This window comes from Eleutherodactylus coqui, chromosome 11 (assembly GCF_035609145.1).
Source record: "Eleutherodactylus coqui strain aEleCoq1 chromosome 11, aEleCoq1.hap1, whole genome shotgun sequence".
Taxonomy (NCBI): Eukaryota; Metazoa; Chordata; class Amphibia; order Anura; family Eleutherodactylidae; genus Eleutherodactylus; species Eleutherodactylus coqui.
In genome coordinates this window covers 69,976,389-70,000,798 of record NC_089847.1, presented here as the reverse complement: position 1 = coordinate 70,000,798, position 24,410 = coordinate 69,976,389, and the positions used below count along the sequence as shown (strand labels likewise).

The window sequence follows — 24,410 nt, the reverse complement described above, 5'->3', positions numbered from 1 at the left end:
CAGTGCCCCCCCACATAATGCTCCCACATAGTGCCCACCGCCCCCCCCCCCTGACTCCACATAACACAGTGCCCCCACATGGTGCTCCCACACGTTGCCCCCACATAACAGTGCCTCACACGGTGCGCCTACACAGTAACCCCACATAACATAGTGCCCCACACGTTGCCCGCACATGGTGCTCCTACAATGCTCCACATGGTGCTCCGACATAGTGCCCTTATATAACAGTGCCCACACACACTGACCCCACATAGTGCCCCCCCAGTGACCCCACATAACATTGTGCCCCCACATGGTGCCCCTACATAACATAGTGCCTCATATGGTGCTCCCACAGTGCCCCAGTATAACAAAGTGCCCCCACATGGTGCTCCTACATAGTGCTTTCACATGGTGCTCCCACACTGCCCTCCCGGTGAACCCACATAACACAGTGCCCAACATGGTACTCCCACATAGTGCCAACACACAGTGCCCCCACATAGTGTCACGACATGGTGCTCCCACAATAGTAGCCACAGCAGTATCAGTGCCCCCTCCATATTAGCCACAGCACCATCAGTGCCCCTTCCATAGTAGCTACAGCAGCATCAGTGCCCCCACAAATATAGCCACAGCAGTAATAGTGCCCCCACAATTGTAGCCACGGCAGTATCAGTGTCCCCACAATTGTAGCCACAGTAGCATCAGTGCCCCCACAATTGTTGCCACAGCAGTAATAGTGCCCCAACAATAGCAGCCCCAACTGCATCAGTGCACCCACAAAAGTAGCAGCAACAGCATCAGTGCCCAAACAATAGTAGCCCCAGCAGTGATAGTGGCCCCCAATGGTTGCCCCAGTAGTAATAGCAACCCCCAATAATTGCCCCAGCAGTAATAGTGACCACCAATAATTGCCCCAGCAGTAATAGTGACCACCAATAATTGCCCCAGCAATAATAGTGACCACCAATAATTGCCCCAGCAATAAGTGACCACCAATAATTGCCCCAGCAATAATAGTGACCACCAATAATTGCCCCAGCAATAATAGTGACCACCAATAATTGCCCCAGCAATAATAGTGACCACCAATAGCTGCCCCAGCGGTAATAGTGAGCCCCAATAACTGACCCAGCACTAATGGTGACCCCCAATAATTGCCCCAGCACTAATAGTGACTCCCAATATTTGCCCTAGTAGTAATAAGGACCCCCAATTAGCTGCTCCAGTAGTAATAGTAACCCCTAATAGTTGCCCCAGTAGTAATGGTGACACCCCCCTCCGACACCCCCCCCCTTTGACACTGCCCCCAGTAGTAATAGTGACAGACCCCCCTTCCCCCCCCCCCCCCCACACACACACACACACACACACACACACAGCCTAGAGTAGTAATGGTGACACCCACCATTCACAATAGTCCCAGCCCACCTCCTCCCCTCCCTGCACAGGCAGGATTACACTGAGAGGTGACACCAATATATAGATAACACAGGACCTCCCATTCACAATAGTCACAGCTCACCTCCTCCTCGCCCTGCACACTAACCACAGAGCCTAATACTAGTCTGTCCTTCCTAATCTGTAGAGGAGGCTTTACAGACGTCATCTCACTGACATCACAGGTAGGATTACACTGAGAGGAGACACCTATATATAGATAACACAGGACCAAACATTCACTATAGTAACAGCTCACCTCCTTCCCACCCTGTACAGGCAGGATTACACTGGGTGGGTGGGTGGCTGGGCCAGTCGGTTGGTGGCAGCGCCACTAATACTACCACCTATCCCAACCCTCCCCTCTCCTCTTATCCTTCCACTCTTGACAGTCGCTGGTGGGCGCTCAGGCCTGTTTCTGTGGCTCTCTGGTCACAGCCGCAAGCAGTCACTTACTCTGGAAGCTAAAACCAGGAATTGAGTGCACTGCGCATGCGCCAAGCAGCAGACTCGCGTCCCCAGTAAGTCGACCACTACTGCTAGAAGCATCCACGCGATCACGGCCAATGAGCTGCTACTGCGCATGCATGAATTACTAGACGCGCATCCACAACACACCAAGTCCCGCAAGCCTGCCTGACAAGGGAAGAAGAAATTGGTCGTAACTAGGGACGAATGGATCATCAACCCGGGGAGGGGCACTCCTGTAGGTAAGTATATATCTGCTGTATGGCTCATTTACAAAGCATGTTACAAAGTGCTTTGTAATGGCCATACAGAAGTGCAAACATGTATTTGCCACAGCCGGACAACACCAGACACTTTTTAGGGATTTTAACTATGTGGTGGTTTTACTACCCTATTTTTTTTCCTTTAGCTATCAAAATTATTTTTGCTGTGTTTTTTTTCCGTGACATATAGGTTTATTTTTTTATATATTTTTAACTGACTTTTTTCCCCGTTTTTTTAGTTTTATTGGGGGTAAAAAGCTTTAAAAAAATGATTTTAACATTTCTAGTTTTTTTTTTTTTAGTATATGTACACTAAAATAAAGTATTGGAACGGGTTCCTCTATTTGTTTTGGACGTTTTGATATATAATATATATGGTTTTGGATTACAGTACGCCGAAAGCGACGGTTTGGGGTTATTTTCTCTCTCATGTATATATTATTTCATGTATATATTATTTTATTCTGTAATTTTGTTTTACTTATGTATATAATTATGTTTTTTACTATCTATGTCCCCCATGACGTCATGTAAGATGTCTGGGGGACATTCACAGGTTATTTTTTTGTTTGACACTTTCCCACTGTAGCTGGAGCATCCATAGGAACCCCAGTTACAGGGGAAACCATCCCCTGTAGTGACATTAGTCACTGACAGAGCTGGCCAGGGTCTAGTATGACCCTGCAGCTCTGCTGTAGCAGGGAACCATGGTTCCCGTGGTGAAAGTTATACTTCCGCTTTCACTTTCTAAAACACAGCTGGGTACTCGGGGAAGGAAAAGGCAGAAAGAGTTAAAAAACCCTCCTGCCTTTTACTCCGGGTTATCAGCTATGACTAACAGCTGATAACTCGTCCTGTCTCTGATTGATTGCAGAGCAGGGGGCTTAAAGCGCCAGCGTAATTTTACATGCGGCTAGGTTTTAAGCCCAGGACCAGGCACTGTATATTTACAGTGCCTGGTCCTAAACGGGTTAATAGCTGTCTACAAATATATGAAGGACTGTCACAGTGCAGAAGGATCAGCCCTGTTCTCATTTGCACAAGGAAAGACTAGAAGTGGGATGAAACTAAAAAGAGAGGAGGCACAAATTAGATATTAGAAAAAAACTTTCTGACAGTGAGGGTGATCAATGAGTGGAACAAATTACCACGGAAGGTGGCGAGTTCTCTTTCAAAACAAGAGTCCAAACAAAGGCTGAACAAATTTCTGTCGGTGATGACTTCGTAAAGCTTGCACTGAGCAGGGGGTTGGACCAGATGACCCTAGAGGTCCCTTCCAACTCTACCATTCTATTCTATGATTTTATGATATATGCATACCTCTTCGGAACTATTTTATTATGAGGAAGTAGGTTCAAAAACTTGCTAGATCATTTTTGTTTGCCATTAAAAGGTATCATATTTACAAGATTACTTGGTTTCTCTTGCTGCGAACAATCACTTCCTGAGATAAGTACATGTGCTGTTCTATTTTATAATCTCTCTGTCTTAGGCCGCCTGCAGACAGACGGGTCAGATCCGGCGGCGAGGATTCTTGCCGCGGGACCCGAGCGCCTGCAGGGCCAGCGCGTACTCACCCGCGCCCCGTAGCTCCGGCTCTTTCATGTGCCGGCTGCCGGGCAGCCGGCGCATGCGCAGACTGGAGCCGGCGGCGGGTGAGTGACGTTTCTGTGTGGGGCTCTGCGAGAAATAGGACACGCCGCGGTTTGTTTGCCGTGCGAGATTTCACGCGGCCAAACCGCGGCCGTCTGCATAGGATTGCGTTTGTTAATTGTTAATCGTTTAGTGCAGCAATGTGGGGCAGCTTCCTGGGTCTCACTGAAGAGGAGATGCCAGCAGGGTCAGTTCCATTCGTTCATCCAGGTCCTCATCCGGAGAGTTATCAGATGTCCTAATAGAAAAAAAAAACTACTGTAACCAAACAGGTTTTAAGAGTGTTTGTTCTGTTAGCAAAGTTCAAAACAGGTGAGAGATATAATTCTATAAGGTGACGAAACACAACTATAGTGTTCCCCGATAATAAGCCCTACCCTGATTTTCAAGGGGTGGGGGGTTGGGGGGTGGTTAGATATCAGCCCTCACCCAAAAATAATCCCTAGCTACATTACATGAAAAAGAAGAAAAAAATAATAATACCTCGCAGGTGCTGTCCCAGTCCCTCTCACTGCTCTCCAGGCACTCAGGCAGTCATCCTTGTCGTCCTCAGTGCTAAAAAACAAACAAAAAAAAAAAAAAACATTCTCTTCCAGGTAATGCTGGAGGCGAGGCATTCAACCCACAAGAGAATGCTGGGATTGGCTCAGGTCCGCAGCCTGAGTCAATGACAGCCATTCAATGAGGACATTCACTGAATGGCTGTGATTGGCTTATCAAGTGCAAGCTGCGGTCCTGAGCCAATCACAGCATTTCTTGGTGGAGGTGGGATAGTCAACCCACGTTACCAGGAAGAGCATGCCTTTTCAGTACAGAGGACGACAAGGAAAAATGCAGGCACGCTTGGAGAGCAGCGAGAGGGACGGGGACGGCGCCTGCTGAGTATTAAGACACCTCCTGAAAATAAGACACTGCGCCTCTTTTGGGGCAAAAGTTAATAGAAGACAGTGTTCTATTTTCAAGGAAACACTGAATCGGTCTACTGTTCATGTAGCAAACCTAGCAGTTGTAAATGCCCTCAATGTTGTAAAATGCAACTCATTTATGCCATTTTACATCATGTTTCTGTGGTAATTTATAAAAGGCACATGAAGGTCCAGCCTACTGCTCCTTGTTACTTGCTCCTCACCATGCTCATTAATTTTCAACAGCAAAGAGCAAACCATACAAATGGAACATTTTACTAGGGACAAAACATAACTATTGGGCAAAAGTCACCTTTTTCTATGGCAAATGATGGCATATAGTGATTAATTAATGAAGCAGACTTTAAAAAATGAGAATCATAACCCAGCAAATAAATACAAAAATGTAAAAACACACACTCACGGGGCTATTTATACCACCTTTCTGAAAAACAGCAGCAGTTTGTAATATTTATATGGCCTCTTGATGCAACCACCGGCATCACTCCTTAGCTGGGAGGTGTATTCCCTGCAGTACTGGTCCTGGGCCGTACACCAGCTTGTCTTGACATCAATTACTATATGGTTGACAAAAATTGCATTGCTCAGTATATACAATAAAATAAAGAAGGAATTTTCTTTATAACCAAGACTGTAGACAATATGTACACTGTAAGCAATGCTATTAAAAACTGGAAATATTCTTACCATTAAATCCTTTTCCACAAGTCCATCATGACAGCACACATGGAGGTTGCCCTCTTGATCTCGTTAGGACAGGAAGTTCAAAAGGCCACCTCCCATCATTCTCCGGTGACTTCAAATTATCACAACAGGTACATGGCCCAATCTGTTCTATTGCTGCTGAAACAATCACACTTCCACACAAAGGCCAGTTTCCTACCAGAATGGAGATCCCAGTGATAGTGCTTAGAAAAAGGCGTGGACGCTAGACCATGTTGTGGCGTTACAAATCTGCTCTGTAGAGGCTTCACTGCATTGGCTCATGAGTAAGCGAGGGACCTTGTAGAGTGACACCTTAAACTTTTGAAGAACTCGGGAAATCAATGGAAGGGGAGAAAAGGCATACGTCTATATCCTATTCCTGGGACAGTGCATCCTGCGTTAAGGGAAAAAAAAAAAAAAGGAGTCTGCGACAATGTTCTGGAAGCCTTTTAGATGAATAGCTGATAGTGATTTTATCTTGTCCTCCACCCAGAATATTCTTTTCAACAACTGTTGCAGATGAGGTTGTCTCGTACCGCCCCAATTACGAATGAACAACACCGTTGTCACATTGCCGGATAATATTTTTACGTGTTTCCCGTTTATTATATTTTTGGCTTGAATTAAGGTTTGCCAAAGAGCCGACATAGAAAACTTGCAGATTCCTATCCACCATCTCTGCTCCCCACCCGACCCACTTGTATCGGTATTTATCAAGATGGATGGGGACAGGGACCACCAGACCCCTTTTTTTAAGGTTACAGGGTGACAACCACCAATCTAAGGATTTTTTCACCAAGGTGGACAATTTAAGCTTTATCTAGTGGACTGCTTTTTATCCCAGGTAAACAAAATTTATTGCTGGAGAGATCTAGAATGAAATTATGTCCAAGGGACCATTGGCAAACACGCCGTCATTTGTCTGAGGACATTCTCTCCCTTATAGAAACCCAGTCCCCCTTCTTAAATTTACTAAAGGAGAGGATAAAATCCTTCCTTTTAGACTGAGGCAAAAATGAATAACCCTTTAGAAGAATCCAAGAGAAGTCAGAGGAAAGTATTCAGAATATCTGAATTTAGGCTGGATTTTTCAAAATTAATAAGCCACTGTACCTCAGAGAGAAGTGTCTGCCCTAGAATCCTGCACTGAGCAGGGGGTTGGACCAGATGACCCTGGAGGTCCCTTCCAACTCAATAATTCTATGATTCTATGAGATGTCGCTCCATAGAGTCTGAATTACTTGGGACGATTAGATCATTCAGATAAGGAACTATATTAATTCCCATACCTCTGGAGGAAGCCAATAGGCTCAATCATCACTTTGGAGAAAAAACTCTTGGAGTGGAGGATATACCAAAATGCAGACAAATAAATTGAAAATGGAGAATTCTTGAAACCCATTCTAACTGCAAATCTAAGATAGTTTCGGTATGACGTATGAATGGGAATGTGATAGTAGGCGTCCTTTAGATCTACTGTACACATGCCATTGGATTGATCAAGGGAATTGTAGACCTAATAGTCTCCATTTTAAACTGCAGATTACAAATATATAGGTTAAGGTGCTTAACCATTAGGTTTTGGCACCAAAAATAAAGAGGAATTACCAAGATTGTACTCCTTTCTAGGAACTGGTATAATAGCTCCCATCTGTAATAAATTCTAAACCCCTTCCTCCAATCTTGCTTGAAGAGGGGTTAGATTTTTCAAGCAGTGGGACACACTCCAATAATTCCTCTCTAGAGGTCTTTCGCTTTAAATGTGATTCCAGCTGTGAAAGCCATAAGTGCTTGGATCGCGCAACGCTATATTAGCTTCTATTAGATTAGCTGTGGATTTCCAAGCTCATTTAAGGAGAGAATCCTACTTTCCTGTCCATAGATTCTTTTAATTGTGATGCATCCTCAAAAGGCAGGAAAATCTTTTTAATTAACTTCGCCACCTGGATGTCCACTTTTGCACTCCACAATTTTGTGTCCTCAGGTGCAAGCAAGAGTCCATCTTTGAACTCTATGAATTCGGAAGACTGGACAGAATTTAAATCTAAAATGGACTCTAATCTTAAGAAGTTCCAGGAGGAAACCGAGACCATGAAGCGGTCAAAATGGTTTCGAGACAGTGAAGATTACCGTGTTGGTCAAATATTCAACTGGCAAATACCAAAAGGCGCTAGAACTAAACGTCAAATGCAACACCATAGAGGGGCCCAACGTAACCCACAACGCCAAAGGCGTACCAGAGGCGTATTTGGATTTACCTCAGCGAGCTCTGACTCCTATGATGAGGCCCCTGGAACGTCAGCATCGGGTAGAGCGCCTTTTTTAGAACCGCGCCACCCTCCGAGAACCAAAAATCGACAACAGCGCAAAAGTGGAACTGCAGGAGGGGCGGGCGGAAACACCGGAGAGGATCCAAATCTACAATCAGGCATATTAACCAGAGCGTCTCAACGACGGAGAGCGCAATAGCTGAGGAATCCCTGGTTGTGAACATTTCGCATAGGCCCCTGACCACAGTAGAAACACAAGTCTTGGCAAAGGGACTATCTTTCTGCGCAATTCCACGAACCGATTGGTTCAAGGTCGACCTCGACTTACGTAGACTGTTTAGGTCATTGAAATTAAAGGTCCATTTCTCTACCCCTCAGGATCAAGTGTTGAATGGACCACCAATTGCTGTAGCAGGACTTCACCGCGGAACCTTTGGGCTTACGTAGTCGCAGTACGTTCCAGCCGCCAGGTAATTTCCATGGTATTGAGACCTTTGCTCATATTGTATCTAATGAAATATATCACCTGAAGCGGCAGGAGTTTAAATATCCTGTTAAACACAACTTAACAAGACAGGAGTCTGAGGCTGTCAGAACGTTAGGGGGCGATGCGTCCATCGCCATCAGGCCGGCTGATAAAGGCGGTGCCGTGGTGGTGATGGACGCGTCATATTATCATGAAGAACTACTGACACAACTTTCAGATAGGGAAACATATGAGCTGTTGACTACGAATCCCACTCCTGAATACCAAAGGGAGTTGTCCCTCCTTTTAGAGGATGCGTATTTGTCAGGGATTATAGATCTTAAGTTAAAGAAGTTTCTCTATATACAGTTCCCTGTTGTGCCGATCATATACTCGTTGCCAAAGATACATAAGAATCTGGAGTCTCCGCCTGGCCGTCCCATCGTGTCGGGGAGGGGCGCACTAATGAATAACGTTTCGATATTTCTCAATAAAGTACTCAGAGAATTCGTTACCTCAACAGCCTCATTTGTGCGCGATACCTCGGATTTTCTTTTAAAAATCAAAGACATCGAGGTATCAGATGAATCTATTTTGGGTTCGTTCGACGTTACGTCGCTTTATACGAACATAGCACATGATAGAGGTTTGGAGGCAGTGAATCACCATCTCTCACGTTCGAGTTTTAGCAATAGGAAAATTTTGTTCCTACTGTCATTATTGGAAATGGTCTTAGAGAGGAATTTTTTTCTCTATGGTGAATCGTACTACAGACAATGCCGCGGGACCGCGATGGGCACGAATGTGGCCCCAACGTACGCCAATTTGTTTATGGCGTACGTTGAGGAGATCCACATTCGTGCCCTACACTCCTGGGATAAAATAAAAACATGGGTGCGTTATATAGATGACGTATTTGTCATCTGGGAAGGAACCCAAGAAGAATTGACCCAATTCCATGAAGCACTTGACAATATGATCCCGGACCTGAAATTTACGTTAACGCGTTCCACAGAGTCTGTTCAATTTTTGGATGTCCTCGTTCAAAAAGATGAAGGACATTTATGTTCAGACCTTTTCACAAAAAGGACAGATAGAAACAACCTACTGCTATACGATAGCTGCCATCCGGCAAGAATGAAGGACTCGCTACCGTGGAGTCAACTGCTCAGGGTCCGACGCATTGTGAACAATGAACATCTTGATAAAAGGTTGGAACAAATGTGCCGTAAATTTAGGATGCGCGGATACCCTGAGCGGTTGACCACGGATCTATGTGAGAAGGTGATGCAGATTGAACGAGATTCACTCTTGCGTCCCAAGACTAAGATTGCTGAGAATTCCCGTGTACCATTCGTATCATCATTTGGCCCTATGAGCGGCCGTATCGGCCACATTATTAAACGACATTGGCCTTTACTGGCGGAATGTTACAGTGGAATTTCTGAGTTTAAATCTCCGCCGATTCTGGCGTATCGTCGCAGTGCCAACCTCAGGGATAAATTGGTGCGCACGACACGGGTACCTGATACAAGAACTAACCAATTGACATTAGCCCCTCTAAAGACAGGTAATTTCCCCTGTATGAACTGCGCCAGTTGTGGCAACATGGTGCGTGGCAACTCGTTCACGCACCCCCGAACGGGTAAGAGGTATGACATTAAGGGGCGCTATTTTTGTAACACCTCTTTCGTAGTATATGTTGTGATCTGCCCCTGCGGGTTGCTATACGTCGGGGAAACTACCTTAGAATGTAGAAATCGCATGTCAAGCCACAAGAGCACAATACGTACGGGCAAGACGGATGTCCCAGTGGCAAAACATTTTAAGGAACGACGTCATAATGTGAGCCAATTCAAATTTCAAATCATCGATGCGGTACCCGCGGGGCTGCGTGGTGGGAACAGAGAGAGGAAACTCAGACTTCTGGAGGCCAGATGGATATTTGAGCTGGACACCCTCTATCCTTCTGGCCTCAATTTGGAGTACAATCCATTGCCCTATGTGGATTAATTACTTATGTGGATTAGTTCTGTTTGCTAGCATCTGTTTTTCTTGTTTTTTCGTGTATAGATGTATGTGAATTGTGTGCACTTTATTATTTGTAAACAATTGTTTTTATTCTTATCAGGTATTTGCATATCTTATCTAGTTATGATTTTATATTTCCATATCTGATTTTAAAATTATCTGTTCTTTCTCGTAGGTCCACTGGTTGTGTTGCGGGACTGTGTATGGCGGCATTGTCACTATGGGTGATCTTCTGTTCTGATTCATCGTCCATAGGGGGCCCCTGATTATTCAAGTGTGGCCTGTTACATCTAAAGAAAACCATGTTGTCACATTGCTGTGTTCCATATATGATCCAGTGAATAAAAAATGTTTTATTGTGCATGATATGGCTGTAGACATTTGCTTAATTATTACTACACTAATATGCATTATTAGGACTAAATAGGTATGGTTAGTACTGGTTTCTATTGCCATACATAATAGGTATGGGTTTAGCTTTGGAATACCTTCATGAAATCAAACCCTTTCTGATAAATATATAATTGTAAGATAGTATATACAGAGAGGGATTGGTGCTCTGGGTTTGATGCATTTGCTGTGGAGGGTTGATTGTTCCTTGTACGATCCATTCATTACAGCACTAGTCAGCTGCCTTCTACCGAAGGGTTAATCTCCCTGGCAGTGTGGGATGCAGCACATGATCCCTGGGCGTGTATTGTAAGAGAAGTCTAGACGTGCTGACGTCACAAAGGATACACCGGAGAGTGTAGTGGAGGAGGGGAGCTAGTTCCCCTGGTAACGGAGATACACTGAGACGTACTGACATCACAAGGAACGTATCTGAACGTGCAGCTATGTGTAGGAGGAGCTGCTGTCATTAATTGCTACTCTATATGCCGCCATACTATCCCGGACACTGACTAGTGGACTGGGCGGGTAAGTGTGTGAGCACACAGGTGTTACTTGTCTTGTCATCTACTTTATGTTTTGTGATTGGTAGGAGGATACTATTTATTGTGGGTTTGATGTAATGGAGCATTAGCTTGATAAAGACCCGAGCACAGGGTCGATACGTGGCTGCTTGCTTCCTCATGACTATTCAATAAAGAAGAGGATTTTAATGAATGCTGCCTGGTTCCGCCTTTCTACATTGCTGATCAACGGTGGACCCAGGGAGTCGGGACCCTAACTGGGCTATTGCATAGTGCCTTGCACCAGCGGTGTGGCTGAATCCTTGGAGTGCTGCTGTGTTTCTTTTTTTCTTCTTGTGGAATGTGATAGTAGGCGTCCTTTAGATCTACTGTACACATGCCATTGGATTGATCAAGGGAATTGTAGACCTAATAGTCTCCATTTTAAACTGCAGATTACAAATATATAGGTTAAGGTGCTTAACCATTAGGTTTTGGCACCAAAAATAAAGAGGAATTACCAAGATTGTACTCCATTCTAGGAACTGGTATAATAGCTCCCATCTGTAATAAATTCTAAACCCCTTCCTCCAATCTTGCTTGAAGAGGGGTTAGATTTTTCAAGCAGTGGGACACACTCCAATAATTCCTCTCTAGAGATCTTTCGCTTTAAATGTGATTCCAGCTGTGAAAGCCATAAGTGCTTGGATCGCGCAACGCTATATTAGCTTCTATTAGATTAGCTGTGGATTTCCAAGCTCATTTAAGGAGAGAATCCTACTTTCCTGTCCATAGATTCTTTTAATTGTGATGCATCCTCAAAAGGCAGGAAAATCTTTTTAATTAACTTCGCCACCTGGATGTCCACTTTTGCACTCCACAATTTTGTGTCCTCAGGTGCAAGCAAGAGTCCATCTTTGAACTCTCTAGAGATAGCCTTTTCTCGGCCTTTTCCCACTATTCTGTAATAAGTTGATTTAGCGTCTCAAGACCACCAAACATCTTGTCTTGAACGGATCGAGGTTGCTGGACATCTACCACCTCCATGGTGTTGTGAACTGCAGATAACAGTTCCTCTAGGTCTTGATAATATTTTTTATTATAATCATCCACAATTATGGGTGCTGTTAACTCTGATAATTCCCCCTCAGAATAATCCACTTCAGATGGTTCAGGCATGGAGAATAAGTGCGAGTTCAGGCCCTTCTTGCTGGCCTAGAAGGTCAAGGCTGGGGCTGGGAGACTGTTTCTATGCTTATAGCTTGAACCTCCTGCTTCATGATTTGGCCGAGGCCATCCACTCAGGATTGTTGCTCCTTCTGTGCCAATTGTTGATGTACAATCAGCACAAACAAGCTTTTATTGCATTGTCGTCTAGCTTTCTAGTACACAATGCACATCTTTTAATCCCTTTTTTTGTCAGGATTTGGTTTTTATGCTTCCTCCTGCAATACAGGAGAAGCCATTGGACAAACAAAAGCAGTTACAGGCTGTATTGTTAGTATACGTGGATTACTCACAGTTGGTAGGTTCCACCTGTCACCTTCCATGCTGTTCATAGCGTTTAGGAGTTAAACCAGAGCAGTATCCAACAAAGTGAGCTCTAGGGAATTCAAAACCACCTTTTTTTGAATCTGGTGGGACTTAACATCACTGGGGCGAGCGTCTGATGTCATCACGTGGGACATGGTGCCGAGTCTTTATTCCACACCGGCCGTTGTGCTGCCACTAGACGCCGGACCTATCTGCAGGGATGCTGCAGCATTTCCAGAGGGTCAGCGATTTGCAGACCGCCTCCGCTCTCTTGGGTGGGTACCAGACCGGACTTGGCGAGTGCTTTTCCTTGTCCATCCTCCAGTATACATGGGGAACTCCCTCTGTATCCCATTGAGAAGAACACTCAGGAATGGTGGTGGGAGCTGGCCTTTTGAACAATATCAAGAGGGTAACCTCCATGTGTGCTGTTAGGATGGATGGAATGGTATAAATACTTTGCAATCATAAACAGTTTGCATGAGGCCAGCACCAAATAATTTGTGTAGATGCGCATTGTACGTGTGTTTGATCAGCTTTAACACCTTAAGGACGTGGCCTTTTTTTTTTTTTCTTTCATATTAGTTATCCATCCCGCTTTTTTTTTTTAAATTGTAATTCCTTTATTCATCCATCAACATAGCTGTATGAGGGCTTGTGTTCGGCGGGAACAAAAACCATTCCGCCATCTTTCAGTGCATCTTGTTTCTATGGCGCACAAACTGCAAAAAAAGAAAAAAAAGATATAACTTTATTCTATGGGTCAGTACGATTACTACGATACCAAACTTTTAGCTTTTTTTTTTGGCTGTACATTTCTGCGTGCAATAACTTTATTTTTCAGTCGACGTAGTTGTGCGAGGGCTCAATTTTTGCAAGACATCTTGTAGTTTACGTTGGTACTATTTCAGAATACACACGACTTTATAGCATTTTTTCTGGGAGACTGGGTGACCGAAAAAGTGCATCTCTAGTGTTCTTTATTATTTTTTTTCCGGACGACATTTACCGTCCAGAGAAAACAAATGCGCTACTTTGAACGATTGAACTTTTACGGGCGCGGTGATACCAAATATACATTTTTGTTTTATGATTTAGATTTTTTAATTATAAATATGGTAAAAGGGGACGATTTAAACGTATTTGTTTTCTTTTTACTTTTTAACCCCTTAAGGACCAGGTTGTTTTGTACCTTAAGGACCAGACACTTTTTAGGGATTTTACCCATGTGGTGATTTTACTGCTCCATTTTTTTTCCTTTAGCTACTAAAATTATTTTTGCTGCGTTTTTTTTCCCGTGACATATTGGACTATTTTTTTAATATCTTTTTCACTGACTTTTTTTTCCGTTTTTTAGTTTTATTGGGGGTAAAATGCTAAAAAAAATGATTTTTTTTTACATTTATAGTTTTTTAAAAAATTATTCTTATATTTACACTAAAATAAAGTATGGAAATGGGTTCCTCTATTTATTTCGGACGTTTTGATATATAGTATGTATGGTTTTGGTTTACAGGGCGCATACGGCGACGGTTTTTGTTGGCGTCTGCTTTGTGTTATTCTCTTTCTTATGTATGTATTGTTGTTTTATTCTGTTTTGTTTTACTGATGTATGGAATTGTGTTTTTTACTATCTATGTCCCCCATGACGTCATATAAGACCTCTAGGGGACACTCACTTTTTTTTTTTTTTTTTTAACTTTATTTGACATTTTCCCACTGTAGCTGGGCAGTCCATAGGACCCTCAGTTACAGGGGAAAGCAACCCCTGTGGTGACATTAGTCACCTGCAGAGCTGCCAGGGTCTAGTCTGACCCTCCAGCTCTGCAGTAGCAGGGAATCCCGGGAGGTCACATGACCCCCCGAGGCTCCCGTAGTGAGAGTACATCTTACTTTCACTTTCCCCATACAATGCTCATTGAGCACTGTATATCGGGGAAGCAGAAGGCAGGAAGGGTTAAAAACCCCTCCTGCCTTCTGCTCCAGGGTATCAGCTGTCACTGACAGCTGATAACCCGTTCCTTCCTCTGACTGATTGCAGAGGCAGGAGACTTAGAGCACCGCCGTATTTTTACGATCGGTGGTCCTCAAAGCCCAGGACCAGCCGCCGTATATATACAGTGGCTGGTCCTTAATGGGTTAAAAGTTTATTGATCTTATTTTTTAATATTTTATCTTTTTTTTAAGCCCTCCCCCCCCCCCAGCGGACCACAACTAGTGATGCTTTGATCGCTCCTGCAGTATGATGTAATGCTTTAGCATTAAATCATAATGTGATCAGGCAGACATTCTATGAAGCCACCCCACAAGGACGGCTTGATAGTCTGCTTTCAGAAGGCCCCCGGCTGCCATGACACCCGCATGGCTCCCTGCGATCTCAGGAGGGAGATGTGGGGGTTCAGGAACCCTGAACATTGTTCGGGGGATTTAAAAGGTTAATAGTGCTCATCAGCCACGCAGCTGATTGCAGCTTTTGCCCGTAGGTGTAAGCTGTAATAAACAGTTGATGACCGCGCTGTATGAAGAGGTCACCCCGCGATCTCTCTTCATACATACCCCAACACTGTAGGATGTAAATGTACTTCCTGGAGTGTTAAGGGGTTAAAATGTACACAACTTTAAGAAGCACAGTAAACATTCAAAACTGACTCCAACACAAAGTGACACAGAGTGCCAGACTAGCCACATAAAACGATGTTTACATTGCACATGCCCTTGCTAGGACTTGTAACTTGCTAAAATCGTTCAGACACATTACATGGAAAGAAAGCAATGTAGGAATACTCACAGAATTGTTTGCGTTGCTGCAGTGTGGTATTCTCCCACCTGTCTTCAAAGACACCCTGGGTCACGTCCTTCCAGCAGGTGTCTTTGCAATGGTGGTCTTTATAATAGTCACAGGCGGTATCCCATTAAGAGGGCCTCTGCTCCACCATGGATACGAGCGCTTCCATACCCACCCCCCTGGCATTTTCCAACTGAATAAGGTACTACCAGCCAAAAGGTCTGCTGTGTCTGACATGCAATATCCTGCCACCTTTATAGTGTCCTACGCAATTATGCAGTGTTTCACGCATCTCCCTACAATTTGTGCATCCCCATTGACTTCTAATGGGACCTTTGGTGCGCAAATATGGAGGGAAATAGAATATGCTCTATTTTATTTTGCACAACCAAAATGTGCATGCAAAATACAGAAATGTGAACAAACACATTGAAGTAATGTGTTCTAATTTCTGCGTATTGCACGTGCAACTTTGGGCACAAATACACCCATGTGAAGCCGGCCTTAAACCTGCAATTTCTATGTGAGAGTATGATGCAATTCTGGGAGAAAAACCACATCGGAGTGTAGTACATTTGGTTTTCACACACGTGAAAATCATGTTTCAATACAAAAAAAAAGAAAAATTGCACGTACACGAGAGTTATGTTCACTATAAATGTAACCATGTTTTAACCATCCTGTATGCTTGATAAAGGCTGATGTTTCAGCCAAAACACATTGCACCTTGTGAATAAAGAACCTTTTCTTGTCATAACTCGAACAAGATTTATTTCTACGAGCTGACCTGGATTTTCAGGGGTGTCATTTGCACTGACACCCCTGCTAAGTAAGTTCCTTCTGCCTTCTCATTCCACCTATCCGGTTACTGGAGCACGGGGTTTTTTTTCTAACGTACATGAGTGTGATGCTCAAACTTACCCACAGAAAGACAGGAATTAGGTCCTACCTGTTAATTCCTTTTCTTGAAGTCATCCTGACAGCATACACATGGAGGTTGCCTGATGGACACCTGTTGGGACAGGAAGCGGAAACTACAAAAGGCAACTCCCACCACCGGCTCACCAGTGTGTACCAAATAACTACAGTGACCCGGCTTTGCTTAACCAATCATTTCTAATATGGAAATCATAGTACAATACATTACTTCATGTAAAATATAACCGAAGGGGAGGGAAAAGCCCCTATGCTGTCAGGATGACTTCAAGAAAAGGAATTAACAGGTAGGACCTAATTCCTGTCTTCCCCTCGTCATCCTGACAGCATACACATGGAGGAATACCAACGACCAAGGGCTTTAGGGAGGGACCACTGCCTGTAGCACCTTCCGCCCAAAGGCCATATCTCGGTTGGCCCCCAAATCCAGGCGATAGTGTTTAACGAAAGTATGTGTGCTCGACCCGTGGCGGCTCTGCAGATCTGCTCGGTTGTCGCCTGGGCTCTCTCCGCCCAGGAACAGGCGACCGCCCTAGTGGAATGGGCTCTAACGTCACCCGGGAGTGGGATCCCCTGGGATCTGTACGCCTCTTCTATGGCCCTCCTGACCAAACGCGCTAAGGAGTCCTTAGTAGCGGCCCCTCCTCTGCGTGGACCTTGAAATTGAATGAAGAGGTTGTTAGACTTCTGAAGGAATGTGTGAATTCCAAATACTTCAGGACGGCTCGTCTAACATCTAAATTATGGAACCTCTGTTCCGTGGTATTACGGGGTTCCTGGCAGAAGGAGGGAAGTACTATACGCTGTTCTCTGTGAAAGTCTGTGAGAACTTTTGGTTGAAAGAAGGGGTCAGGCCTGAACTCTATTTTATCTGGGAAGGTGGTCATGTATGGGGTCCTAATCGAGAGGGATTGGATCTCCCCGATCCGTCTGGCGGATGTGATGGCCACTAAAAAGGCAACTTTGTGGGGGAGGATCTTTACTGATAGATCTTCCAGGGGCTCAAAAGGGTGTGCGCAGAGGGCCTGCAAAACTAGGTTCAGGTCCAATGGGGGCATGGTTTCTCTTATAAAGGGATGGAGTCTGACTGCCCCTTTCAGGTATTTCTTAATTAGCCTATGGTCGCCTAAGGGGAAGTCGAAGAAGGCCCCAAGGGCGGCCACCTGGACCTTAAGGGTACCAGGTCTTAGCCCCATGTCCAAACCATCCTGTAGGAACTCCAATATTTTGTTAATGTCGGGCTGTTGGAGGTCATGTATACTATGCCCCAACCACCTAGAGAAGGTATCCCACACCCTGGAGTATATTTTTCAGGTGGATTTTTTGAGGCTCTCACATAACGTAGTGGTCACCCCCTCTGATAGATAGGCCCCGGCTCAGGTATTTTACCCGCTCAACTTCCAGGCCGCCAGTCTGAACTGTTGGACCTTTGGGCATATCAGGGGACCCTGCTGAAGGAGGTTGTCTCTCTGCGGCAGATGTAGAGGCGATCCTGTGTCGAGAGAGCGGCCAGGAGCGGGAACCAGGGTCTCTTGGGCCAGAATGGGGCCACCAGGATAACGGAGCCTGGGGACTCCTGAATTTTCCTTAGGACCCGAGGAATCAGGGGGATAGGCGGGAAGGCGTATGCAAGGTCCCAATACCAGGCCTGGGATAGTGCATCTATTCCCAGGGAGCCCCCGTCTGCTCCCATGGAAAAAAAAACGGGGACACTTGGTGTTCTCCCGAGAGGTGAACAAGTCCACCTTGGGTGTCCCCCATCTCTCTAAATTTAGCTGGAACGCGTGTGGATGTAGAGTCCACTCCCCGGGGTCTATCTTCCTGCGGCTGAGATGGTCCGCCATGGAGTTCTCTGGGCCCCTTACGTGGTACGCTGTGACGGAAGGCGTCCGCTGCTCTATCCACCCGAGAACTTTTGCCGCCAGGTCTTGGAGTCAGGGGTTCCACGTGGATCCCTGGTGGCAGATGAGGGACACAGTTGTTATGTTATCCGAAAAGATCTTAATGTGTCTACCCCTGATCTCTGTCTCGAGGCCCCGAATGGCCTTCCAGACAGCGCAAAGTTCTCTGTAGTTGGAGGATTGAGCAGCTTCCTCCCGGTTCCAGCCCCCTTGGACGTAATGACGGCCTAAGTGGGCCCCCCAACCAGTTGCACTTGCGTCAGTAAAGATGGATACTGGGGATGCGGGGTACCAAGCCGTGGCTCTGGCAAGGTTAGAGATAGACATCCACCATTCCAAGGAGGATTTTATCTTGTAGGTAAGGACGACTTTCCGATCCAGGGAGGCGGGGGATTTATCCCAGTTGTTTAGGATAAAGTCTTGGAGGGTTCTACAATGTAACTGGGCCCAAGGGACTACCCGATGCAAGAGGTCATGAGGCCGAGGACCCTCCTGCCTCTTCTAAGGGAGACTTTAGTGGTTAGAGAAAGTGCCCGACACTCATCCTGGATCGTTTTTTGCCTTTCTAGGGGAAGGGATGAGCACTGATGGTGTGAGTCCAGAATCACTCCCAGAAATTTTTTTTATTTTTTTTTTCTTTCTGCTCAGGCAGAAGACTGGATTTAGAGGAGTTGATGATCCAGCCTAATGACTTGAACAGACGGAGTGTGAGGTTGACCTGGAACTGGAGTTCTGAAGCCGATCCTGTTATGATCAGGAAATCGTCGAGGTATGGGACAATCAACACCTTGTCAGTGCCGCCACCATCTCTAACACCAGTTTGGAGAACACCCGGGGTGCGGAGGAAATCCCGAACGGCAGGCACTTAAATTGAAAGGGAGAGACAGAGCCATCTATCACCAGGGCAAACCGCAGAAACCGCTGGGAATCTATGTGTATACGGACATGGTAATATGTGTCCTTTAAGTCCACGGTGGCCATGATACTATCCGGCGCAATTAAGGGGATTGCTGACCGCACCGATTCCATTTTAAATCTTTGATACGTGATAGATTTATTCAGGAATTTCAGATTAATTATAGTTCTATAGGATCCATTGTTTTTTTTGATTAGGAACGAGGGGGAGTAGCACCCCTTGAATAGTCCTTCTGCGGGAACCCGAGTGATGGCCCCTAGGGACAACAGCTCTTGCACCCCCAACTGGAGGGCCTGAGCAGACGCAGGTGACTGGCAGGGGGTGACTATGAACCTCCGGGGAGGAAATTTCAATTTTGTAGCCATCCGAGACTAGGCGTAAGGCCCGGGGATTGGAGGTCGCCTCGTTCCATCTAAGGGCGAACCCTTTCAGTCTACCCCCTACTTGTAGTATCCGGGAAGGCAGATTCTCACCCTTTCCGCCTTTGGGATAGGACCAGCGTCCGGTTTTCCCTTTCCCCTTGTATGATCTAGAGGGAACAAAAGGAGGAGGGTAGGAGGAGGAAGCCGCTGAAACGATTTCTCCGATGGTAGTCCCTGGCTCTTATCAGATGCCTTCTCTAGGAGAGTATCCAAGGAAGCCCTGAAGATTCTGTGTCCTTGGGAGGGCAGGGAACAGAGTCTATTCTTGGAGGCGTTATCTCCTGTCCCGGCCTTAACCCAGACAGCCCTCCTGCTGTGTTCGAGAGGGCTGCTGAACGGGCCCTGAACCTCACTGACTCCATAGAGGTGTCTGCCAGGAAGCCAGTTGCCTCTGGAGGAGGGGAAGGCAGCTGGAGATGTCCTCCCTAGAGCCCCTCTGAGAAATCAGCGTCTGGAGTTGGTCTAACCAGACTGACATAGATCTCGCCACAGATGTGGCCGTGATGTTGGCTTTGACGGTCAGGGCCGCGGTCTCCCAGGCCTTTTCCATCGCAGCATCCACTCTGGTGTCTAGTGGATCCCGCAGTTGGGAAATGTCCTCAAAGGGGAGGGCTGCTTTTGAGACCCTGGCGACCGCCAGATCCACCTTAGGGACGGTTTCTAGGAACTCGATATCTTCTGGTGTGAAGACCATCCGATCCTTGAATTCCTTGGACAGGAAGAATTTCTGATCTGCCTGTTTCCACTCTGTCAGGATCAGCTGTTTTAAAGTGTCATTAACTGGAAATGACGGTTTTGGCTGTGGTAGGAGTCCCCGGAACAGGCAATCCTGAAAGGATGGCTGCTGCGGCACCTCTTCCTCCACCTGCATGGTGCGCCGGACTGCAGTTAACAGCTGACCCAAGTCCGCCGATGAAAAGAAATACTTCCTTGTATCCTTCATGGGCGGCATGGATTCTGAAGGAGAATCTTCTAGGACCTCCTCAGAGTCTAACTCTTCCATTCGTGCCCGCCTTACCCTTTCCGTGGGGGGGCGGCAGAGAAAGAGAGGAGAGCGAGGCTTCAATCTCCTCGCGGATCATGGATCGGATGTCCGACATGCCCGAGGAGCCCTCTTTGCGGATCACCTTCTCCGTAGGGTCCGCGCATAGTGGCTTGGTGTGGCCCTCTTCTAGCCGCCGCAAGCCAACTGGACATTTGCGCACTCGCTTTTTGGCCTCTCTAACCTTTTGTGCATCTCTGTCCTAAGAGACGGAGACAGCAAAAAGGACTTGCAGCACCAGATCCTGATGTCTCAATCCTCCCTCCCCGGTACTCCCAAAGCAGTCTACTCACCCGCAGGCTGCTTTCAGTGTCCTCTCTGGCTGACATCTTCAGTAAGGTGCAGCCAGGAGAGATGCAGAGGAATCCAGTCCTTTTAAATTTTCAAATTTGGCGCCGACACGCCCCCTTTAAGTGAGGCCCCGCCCCCGGGATGCGGCCGCGCTGACGTCACACCGCCGCGCCGGACCCGGGGGATACACCGCATACACTGGGACACCGCCAACCCGCACACTCGTGGGGACGCACGCCGACCAGCACACACGTGGGGCCGCCGCCACATGGCGCTATACGGAACGCTTCACGAATTTGCATGTCATCCTTGCGCAGGGGCCATGCTAATCTTCTCTGTATCGTTCCAATTTTAGTATATGTGCTGCCGAAGCGAGTACTTTTTTTTTTTTTTTTTTTTTTTTTTTTGAGTAAAGCTGGCACTTGAGGGGACCTGATTTGAACCAGGCCTGGCCCGCCCCGAGCGCTGCTGGCATACCTCTCTAGACGTGGATCCCTGGAGACAGCGTCCGAGCCTGCAGGTACCGGGGCTGCTTCCTACCGATTCGACAACCCCACTGGGCAGCGTACCGGGGGAGGATTTTCCACCTGGGGGAACAGTGCAGGGTAGATCCTGCGGGTGAGGGTCCCCACGTAGGGTCTCACCCGCGCAAGCCCTGCCAGCCCGAACAGAGAGTCGTCCCCCCACGGGCGGACAGGCTGCATGGGAGTCTTCTTTCTTCATTCACCTCCAGGATACACCTGGAGGCCCGCTTGGACTGTCCTGTAGGGACAGGAAGACACTGGTGAGCCGGTGGTGGGAATTGCCTTTTGTAGTTTCCGCTTCCTGTCCCAACAGGTGTCCATCAGGCAACCTCCATGTGTATGCTGTCAGGATGACGAGGGGAAATAAGGAAGTTTTAGCAAACTGAAAAAAAAGGAACTGCTTCAGTTTTTCCATCTTGCAGACTCACTCCAAAAGAAAGAGACTCCCGTGTAAATCAACCCATTGGAAACAATAGGTTCATGCATGGCAGGAGTTGTGTGCGTCTCACAAATACCCTTATTTGCACATTACCCATAGGAGCATGCATGGCCATTTGAGTCTCCTCACAGTTTATAGTATAGTTGCTCTCCCTAAGGAGAAAAAATAGCGTTTCTGACTCACAAATGCCCAGAATGCATGCATTTTTCTCACCCAGGTAAAGAAGCCTTTTTTGGGTATATCATTTTTTTTAAGTCTCCTCCCTTCCCTGAAGTGTATATCTTATATACTGAATGATCACTGCATTAGGAACAGATGACACGTGACAGTTTGTGATCAGTAATGCAGAAGTATGTGATGGCCATGTGACAGTTTGCTCTCAGATAATGTGCTGACCTCTCTTCTGTACACCAGAAGGTAAAAAATGTTAGTCATAGGTCAAAGAGGTGACTTGAGTGACTTTGAGCAGTGCAGATCGTTGGTGCCAGTATTTCTGAAACCGTTTCACTTGCTGGCTGTGCCCAAACCATCCTAGAGGAGAATGTCGCGTGGCAAGGATCTACCACAGTTGACCAAATAGCTCCACAGTACAGCAGTGGGGAAGTTGGAGGAATTTCCACAATGACCATGCAGTGTACCTTGCCTCAACTGTGATTCAATAGGTGAAGAAGGACCCAACATCATTCCGAATAACGCCTTGCAGGAGTCCTGGAAAGATGTAAACAGACCTTGGACACACGGCAGGTCGAGTGGAGCGATTTCCATTTACTGCTGAACCATATGGATGGCTGAGTCTGCATCTGAGGTAAACAGCATGAAGGCGGTGGCTGCATCAAGCTCAGGGAAGCATTTTCCTGGTATAGCCCAGGACCAGTCGTCATCATAGCATGATCCTCAGATGACACAAAATAGAGAGACCTGTTAGCTGATCATCTGCACCCATATCTTTAGGAAGCCTCCCTCGACCACAGTGCCATCTTCTAACAGGGTAATGCTCTGTATCTTGAAGTGGGTGGTGGAACATGACAATGAATTTTCCACACTGCTTTAAAGCCCATTTAGACAAGGATTATCACTCAAAAGCCGTCTTTTGAGCGATAATCGTTGTGTCATTCACAGCGCAAGATGATAGCTCAAGATAAGCGATCATCTAGCGCTGCCAGCGGAGGATGCAGAAAACAAGCGGGGTATCCCCGCTTGTCTTCTGCATCCAGCTGTCCCAGCTCCAAGTGCCCGGCCTGTTATACAGCTGAGCGCTTGGAGTAGAGGATGCATACCCAGCCTGTTATCAGGGAGCGGGATACAGCTGAAACAATAGTATCAGCTGTATCCCGTTGTGAATCCCTGATAAGGCTCATCGTCGTCTTTTAGCACACTGAAAGACAACGATGAGCGACAGCATAACGAAAACTGCACAATGTAAGTGCAGTTACACACAACGATTAAGCCGTCTTTTGAGCGATAATCGTTGTGTCTGAATGGGCCTTTAGCCCTCAAACTCACCGGACTGTAACTTTATCAAACATGTTTGGAATATGTTGGAAAGGGCTGTAAGCTCCCAGTTATCTGCAAAATGTGCACTGACGAACTGCTGTAGCAGGGATGGTCCGGTTGTTTATGGAGGGTGTTTATCACCTTCTGGAATCTATTCCTTGGAGTCTGAAAGCTGTAATGGTCAAAAAAGGTGGACCAAACAAACAGTTATTTAGTAGCCGTTCCTAGTACAGTAATCATTCGGTGAATATACATACACCCATCTATGCACATCTGTACTTTTTGCAGCATTCTAAAGGGTTTCCGTACCCAAACATTGGAAATCTCAATACCAGTGGTGTTATTTGGTTATAATAAAAATTTCTTTGCACAAGAATTCTATTTGCCTCTTGTTTTCTGTAAATTAAATAAAAGTTTGTCAGGACACATTTCTCCATAAACTTATGCTAACCATAGCTGAGGATAGTATGGCAAGTGTAATGATACAGTACTCCCCAGGACCTGTAATCAGTGGTTTTGTCATATGCAGTTCACACATTGAGACTGAGGGGGAGGGAGGTTGGACCATTCAGCTCAAACCCTGTCCTTTGGCTAGGTATTGACATCTCCAACTCCCTTGGAACACAATGTCTTCAGCTCTAATGAACTGCAAACTGTCACTTTCTAGGCAAGAGGCAGGACTTGAACCAAACAAAGGGGAAAGAGGCTGGACCAGTCTCACCGTGTGAACCCATCGGATGGCTCACATCTTATTTGCATACCACAAGAACATCAGTTTCAGAGACAGAGGAGCGAAAGTTAAAAAAAAAAAAAAAAAAAAATTTAAAAAGTATCATTACTGTTGCGATTCTTTTCCCCACCTATGACTAGCACTGGTTTCTGGGGAAAATGTCCTAACAAACTACTTTTATCTGCAGCATCTAAAAAAAGGGGGGTGAGTGGTAGGTATCAGTGTTATTGTTGATCCCAGGTAATGCATTGGCGTCTCAGCTGTATATTATAGCTGATATCTAGCATCAATGACGCA

The 24,410-nt window shown here is 46.0% G+C and overlaps 1 long non-coding RNA gene and 1 other non-coding gene across 3 annotated transcripts in view; one reads left to right on the top strand and one right to left on the bottom strand.

Moving 5' to 3' along the window:
- The first annotated feature begins 10,963 nt into the window (after positions 1-10,963).
- Positions 10,964-24,410, top strand: part of LOC136581881 (uncharacterized) — a 41,711-nt gene continuing 28,264 nt past the window's right edge. Inside the window, exon 1 of one of the 2 annotated variants that reach the window (XR_010787098.1) lies at positions 10,964-11,125. This is a non-coding gene — a long non-coding RNA (uncharacterized lncRNA). The remainder of the gene's footprint in view (positions 11,126-24,410) is intronic. The other variant, XR_010787099.1, reaches the window with a different exon arrangement.
- LOC136582915 (U6 spliceosomal RNA) lies at positions 21,199-21,305 on the bottom strand. The gene has a single exon (XR_010787242.1). It is a non-coding gene; the product is annotated as a U6 spliceosomal RNA (small nuclear RNA).